We start from the raw sequence: 6,525 nt of genomic DNA on the forward strand, positions 1-6,525 counted from the left end.
TTTTGTTCTATCTATCTATCTATCTCACATTTTGTTGTGTGTGTGGTGTCTTTTTTTTTAATTGTGTGTTACAGTACATTATTAGTTTTTGATGTAGTGTTCCATGATTCATTGTTTGCGTATAACACCTAGTCCTCCATGGAAATTGTTCCCTCCTTGATACTCATCACCAGGCTCACACATCCCCCCACCACCTTCCCTTCTGAAACCCTCCTTTGTTTCCCAGACTCCATAGTCTCTCATGGTTTGTCTCCCACTCTGATTTCTACCCCTTCATATTTCCGTTCTCCTACTGCCCACCATGTTATTCCTTATGTTCCACAAATAAGTGAAACCATATGATAACTGACGTTCTCTGACTTATTTCACTCAGCATAATCTCCTTCAGCCCCATCCATGTTGATGCTAAACTTGGCTATTCATCTTTTCTGATGTGTGAGTAATATTCCATTATGTATATGGGCCAAATCTTCTTAATCCATTTGTCTGTTGAAGGGCATCTTGGTTCTTTCCCTATTTTGGCTCTCATTGACATTGGTGCTATGAACATTGGGGTGTATATGACCCTACTTTTCACTACATCTGAATCTTTGTGGTATCTTTTTAAAAGATTTTATTTATTTATTTGACAGAGAGCACAGGAAGGGAGAGAGAGGCAGAGGGACAGAGAAAATAAGACTCCCCACTGAGCAGGGAGCCTGATGCAGGACTCAATCCCAGTGCTCTGAGATTGTGAGTTGAGCAGAAGGCAGACACTTAACCAACTGAGTCACCCAGGAACCCCTTTTGTCATGCCTTTATCTAGCCTCCATGTCAGGGTAATGACTGGAAATTTTTCTTCCTTTTGCATCTTTTGGAATAGTTTAAGAATAGGTATTAACTCGGGGTTCCTGGGTGGCTCAGTGGGTTAAGCCGCTGCCGTCAGCTCAGGTCATGATCTCAGGGTTCTGGGATCGAGCCTCGCATCGGGCTCTCTGCTCAGCGGGGAGCCTGCTTCCTTCTCTTTCTCTGCCTGCCTCTCTGCCTGCTTGTGATTTCTCTCTGTCAAATAAATAAATAAAATATTTAAAAAAAAAAAGAATAGGTATTAACTCTTCCTTAACTATGTGGTAGAATTCATCTGTGAAGCCATCTGGTCCTCAACTTTTGTTTCTTGGGAGGTTTTTGATGACTAATTTAATTTATTTGCTGTTAATTAGTCTATTAAAATAATCTATGTCTTCCTGTTAAGTTTTGGTAGGTAATATCTTTCTAGGAATTCTTCCATTTCTTCTAGGTTGTCCAGTTTTTTAGTGTATAATTATCCATAATATTCTCTCAGAATTCTTTATATTTCTGTGAGTTTTGCTGTTGTTGTGTTTCTCCTCTCGTATTTGTGGTTTTACTTATTTGGGACATTTCTCTTTTTTCTGTATAAAGCTGGCTGGCATTTTATCATTTATCATTTTTTCAAAGAACCAGCTCCTGGGGTCATTGATGTCCTATTATCTTTTTTGTTTCTATATCACTTATTTCTGCTCTAATCTTTATTGTTTTATTCCTTTTGCTGTTTGGGGGTTTTGTTCATTGTTTTGTTATTGTTCCCTTATTCCAGCTCCTTTACATGTAAGGTTAGATTGTTTGAGGGTTTTTTTTTTTTTTTTTTGCTTCTTTAGGTAGGCCTGCATTGCTATAAATTTTCCTCTTATAGGAGTGCTTTTGCTGCATTCAAAAGTTTTCAACCATTATGGTTTCATTTTCAATTGTTCCATGTACATTTTAATTTCTTCTTTGATTTTCTGGTCATTCATTCATTATTTGGTAGCATGTTATTTAACCTTCATGCACTTTTGGCCTTTCCAGATTTTTTTATGTTTGCCCTCGAGCTTCATTGCTTTGTGCTTAGAAAAGTTGCATGATATGACTTTGATACTTTTGACATTGTTGATATTTTGTGATTTAATATGTGACCTATTCTGGAGATGTTCCTTGTAGACTTTAAAAGAATGTGTATTCTGCTCTTTTAGTGTGGAATGATCTGATTACATTGGTGAAATCCCTCTGGCCCAGTGTATCTTTCAAAGTCACTCTTTCCTATTGATTTTCTGTTTAGATGATCTTTTTGTAAGTGAAGTGTTACAGTCCCCTACTATTATTGTATTATTATTAATTAGTTTTCTCTTATTTTCTATTAACTGATGTATTTGGGTGCTCTTATGCTAGATGTGTAAACATTTATAATTGTTATGTCTTATTTATTTCTTTTTTTTAGATTTTTATTTATTTATTTGACAGACCACAAGTAGGCAGAGAGGCAGGCAGAGAGAGAGAGAGGAGGAAGCAGGCTCCCCGCTGAGCAGAGAGCCCAATGCGGGGGCCGATCCCAGGACCCTGGGATCATGACCCAAGCCAAAGACAGAGGCTTTAACCCACTGAGCCACCCAGGCACCCTGTCTTATTTATTTCTTATAGTGGCCTTCTTTGACGGTTATTACAGTCTTGGTTTATAAGTCTATTTTGTCTGATATAATTATTGCTATTCCAGCTTTCTTTTGACACTCTTTTGTGTGGTAGATATTTCACCATTCCCTCACTTTCAATTACAGGTATCTTTAGATTGAAAAATGAGTCTCTTTTAGACAGCATGTAGATGCATCTTCTTTTTTATTCATTCAGTCAGCCTATGTCTTCTATTGGAGTAATTATTCTATTTATATTCAAAGTAATTGTCAATAGATATGTGTTTATTGCCATTTTGTTACTTGTTTTGTGGTTGCTTTTGAAGACTTTCTCTGATCCTTTCTTGTCTCTCATTTTCATGGTTTGCTAGTTTTATTTAATGGTATATTATCTTTATTCTCTTTATTCTTTGCATATTTATTAGTGGTTTTTGATTTGTGGTTAGCATTAAATGTGTATATACCTTCTTGTACATATAGTAGTCTATATTAAGCTAATGGTTATTTAAGTTTACATCCATTATTTATTCCTCTCCTCCCCACCTTTTATGTATATGGTGTCATATTTTACATACTTTTATTTTGTGAGTTCCTTTACTGATTTTGACAGAAATAATGTTTTGACTGCTTTTGTGTTTCATATCTTCATAATTCCTTCATAATTTCATGTTTGGTTCTTCCTTTCCACTCAAAGTGTCCTCTTTAATATTTCTTACAGGCTGGTTTAGTGTTCATTAACTCATTTAATTTTTGTTTGTTTTGAAAACTCTACATCTCCCTCCATTCTGAATGATGACCTTCCTGGATAGAGTTTTCTTGCCTGCAGGTGTTTCCCATTCAGCATTTTGGGTATATCATGCCACTATTTTCTCACTTGGGAAGTTTTTGCTGAAAGAGCTAGTGATAATCTTATGGGTTTTCCATTGTATGTAACTGTCTTTGTTTGTTGTTTTTCACATTTTTAAAAAATTCATCACTCTATTTTACCATTTTAATTATACTATATCTTGGTGTGGATCTGTTTTGTTGACTTTGTTGGAAGTTCTTTTTTGTTACTGGATCTGTATATTTATTTCCTTCCCCAGATTAGGGGAGTTTTCAACTATTATTTCTTCAATAAAATTCTCTGCCCCTTTTCTCTTCTTCTTCTGAGACTCCTATAATGTGATTGTTAATTAAATTTGACGGAGTCACTGAGTTCCTAAGCTTATTGTCATTTTGCACAATTACCTTTTCTCTTTTTTTGTCCCAATTACTCCATTACTCTGTCTTCTAAGTCATTCATTTTTTTTCTTCTGTTCCTTCCAGCCAGGTGTTTATTACATTATGCATAATTCTCATTTAATTTATTGAGCTCTTTATCTCTGCTATATTTTTCCTTATCTCTGTGTTAATGGTCTCACTGATATCCTCCTCTCTTTTCCTAAGTCCAATGAATATTCTTTTAATCATTGGTTTAAATTCACCATCAGGCGTTTTTGGTTATATCAGTTTCACTTATATCTCAAGCTATGGTCTTGTCCTGTTCTTTTTTCTGGGATAAACTCTTTTGTCTTCTCATTTTATTTAATTCTCTGTGCATGGTTATGTATATTAAGAACGTAATCTCAGTCTCCTTTTCTTAAGGGTAATGGCTTTATGAAGAACAGTTTCTGTAGTTCTTTGCAGTGTAGTATCTCCTATTCCCCAGGGCCTGGAACTTCTGTGAGTGTCTCCAGTGCATAGTGTGTATGCTCTGCTGTTGTATCCTGGCTGATTGATCTTTTGGGCCTGCCATCTGCAGAGGATCTTCTTTCCTGTTGTGGACTATAATTGGTCCCTTCTCTGAATGTGGTAAGTTTTAACTTGGTGTGCTCTGGTTGGCTTGTGAAGTGAAACCTGTCCCTGAAGCCACTGGAGCTGTGGCTGTGCAAAGCTCCTGGTTTGGGAGATCTTGTGTTCGCAGAGCCTTGGGTGGACTTTTGGTTCAGGGGGTTCATTGTGCTGGAACTGAGGCAAACATGACAGAGAAGGGCAGTTCTTCCAGAGAACAAGGAGTGGGGGACAGGACATTTTGTAAGCAAGTTAGGTAGCCAGTGTGTGTGCTATGCTTATGCTCCCAGGTGTTTCTGTGCTTATGCTGAGGGGCAGGAGAGGAAAATGGTCTCTGCCTATTTTCTTTTTTTTAATTTTTTCTTGGAGGGGTCTATCCATTAATGCTGCCTATCTGAGACATGCTCCAAGTTGAGCAGCTATCCTCCCCACTGTGTGCTCAAGGTTCTATTTAGATTGCTATTTCTATACCATATGTCTGAGGGCTGTTTGCTCTGCCTTTTCTCTAAGGACAGCCTCAATGTCCTCTGAGCTCTCCCAGAGGCTAGCATGCTGACCTTTAAAACTCCAGGCTTTAAGCCCCACTGGCTGAAAAACCTCACAAAATCAGCCCTTCTCACATTCCAAGCCAATTGCTATGGGGAATAATTTTCCCCTTGCTCACAATTCTGTGCTAGTTTGTATTTCACTATTCTCCACAACAAAATCTCCATTTCTACCACAAAGCCATGATATATTTTTCTCCCAAGCCACATCTCAGAGCTTTTTACCTTCTTCGGTATGGCCTCTTCTCTACCTTTAGCTGTGGAGCTTGTTCTGCTAGTCTTCAGATTGATTTCTAGGGCATTTAGGATGATTTGATGTTTATCAAGTTGTATTCATGTGTCAAGGTAAGCTTAATGTCCTTTTTTTTCTTTTTTTAAATTTATTTTTTAAAAATCTTTATAAATATATAATGTATTTTTAGCCCCAGGGGTACAGGTCTGTGAATCGCCAGGTTTACACCCTTCACAGCACTCACCATAGTACATGCCCTTCCCAATGTCCATAACCCCACCACCTTCTCCCTCCCCCCACCCCTGGCCCCCCAGCAGTTTGTTTTGTGACATTAAGAATCTCTTATGGTTTGTCTCCCTCCTGATCCCATCTTGTTTCATTTATTCTTTTCCTACCCCCCATACTCCTCATGTTGCATCTCCACTTCCTCTTATCGTGGAGATCATATGATAGTTGTCTTTCTCCGATTTACTTATTTTGCTAAGCATAATGCCCTCTAGTTCCATCCACGTTGTCATAAATGGCAATATTTCATTTCTTTTGATGGCTACATAGTATTTCACTGTATAAATATACCACATCTTCTTTATACATTCATCTGTTGATGGACATCTAGGTTCTTTCCATAGTTTGGCTATTGTGGACATTGCCGTTATAAATATCTGGGTGCACGTGCCCCTTTGAATCACTATGTTTGTATCTTTAGGGTAAATACCCAGTAGTGCAATTGCTGGGTCATAGGGAAGCTCTATTTTCAACTTTTTGAGGAACCTCTGTGCTGTTTTCCAGAGTGGTTGCACCAGCTTGCATTCCCACTAACAGTGTAGGAGGGTTCCCCTTTCTCCACCTCCTCACCAGTATCTGTCATTTCCTGACTTGTTAATTTTAGCGATTCTGACTTGTGTGAGGTGGTATCTCATTGTGGTTTTGATTTGTATTTCCCTGATGCTGAGTGACGTGGAGCATTTTTTCATGTGTCTATTGGCCATCGGGATGTGTTCTTTGCAAAAATGTCTGTACATGTCCTCTGCCCATTTCTTGATTGGATTATTTGTTCTTTGGGTGTGGAATGTGCTATGCTCCTTATAGATTTTGGATACTAGCCCTTTATCTGATATGTCATTTGCAAATATCTTCTCCCATTCTGTCAGTGATCTTTTGGTTTTGTTAACTGTTTCCTTTGCTGTGTAAAACTTTTGATCTTGGTGAAATCCCAATAGTTCATTTGCCCTGGCTTCCCTTGCCTTAGGAAGAGGTTGCTGCAGCTGAGGTTAAAGAGGTTGCTGCTTGTGTTCTACTCAAGGATTTTGCTGGGTTCCTTTAACACACTGAGGTCCTTCATCCATTTTGACTCTATTTTTTATGTGTGGTGTAAGGAAATGGTCCAATTTCATTTTTCTGCATGTGGCTGTCCAATTTTCCCAACACCATTTGTTGAAGAGGCTGTCTTTTTTCCATTGGACATTCTTTCCTGTTTTGTTAAAGATTAGTTGACCAT

The sequence above is a fragment of the Mustela putorius genome, unplaced genomic scaffold (assembly GCF_011764305.1).
Source record: "Mustela putorius furo isolate JIRA1106 unplaced genomic scaffold, ASM1176430v1.1 tig00537334_pilon_pilon_pilon, whole genome shotgun sequence".
Classification (NCBI taxonomy): Eukaryota; Metazoa; Chordata; class Mammalia; order Carnivora; family Mustelidae; genus Mustela; species Mustela putorius.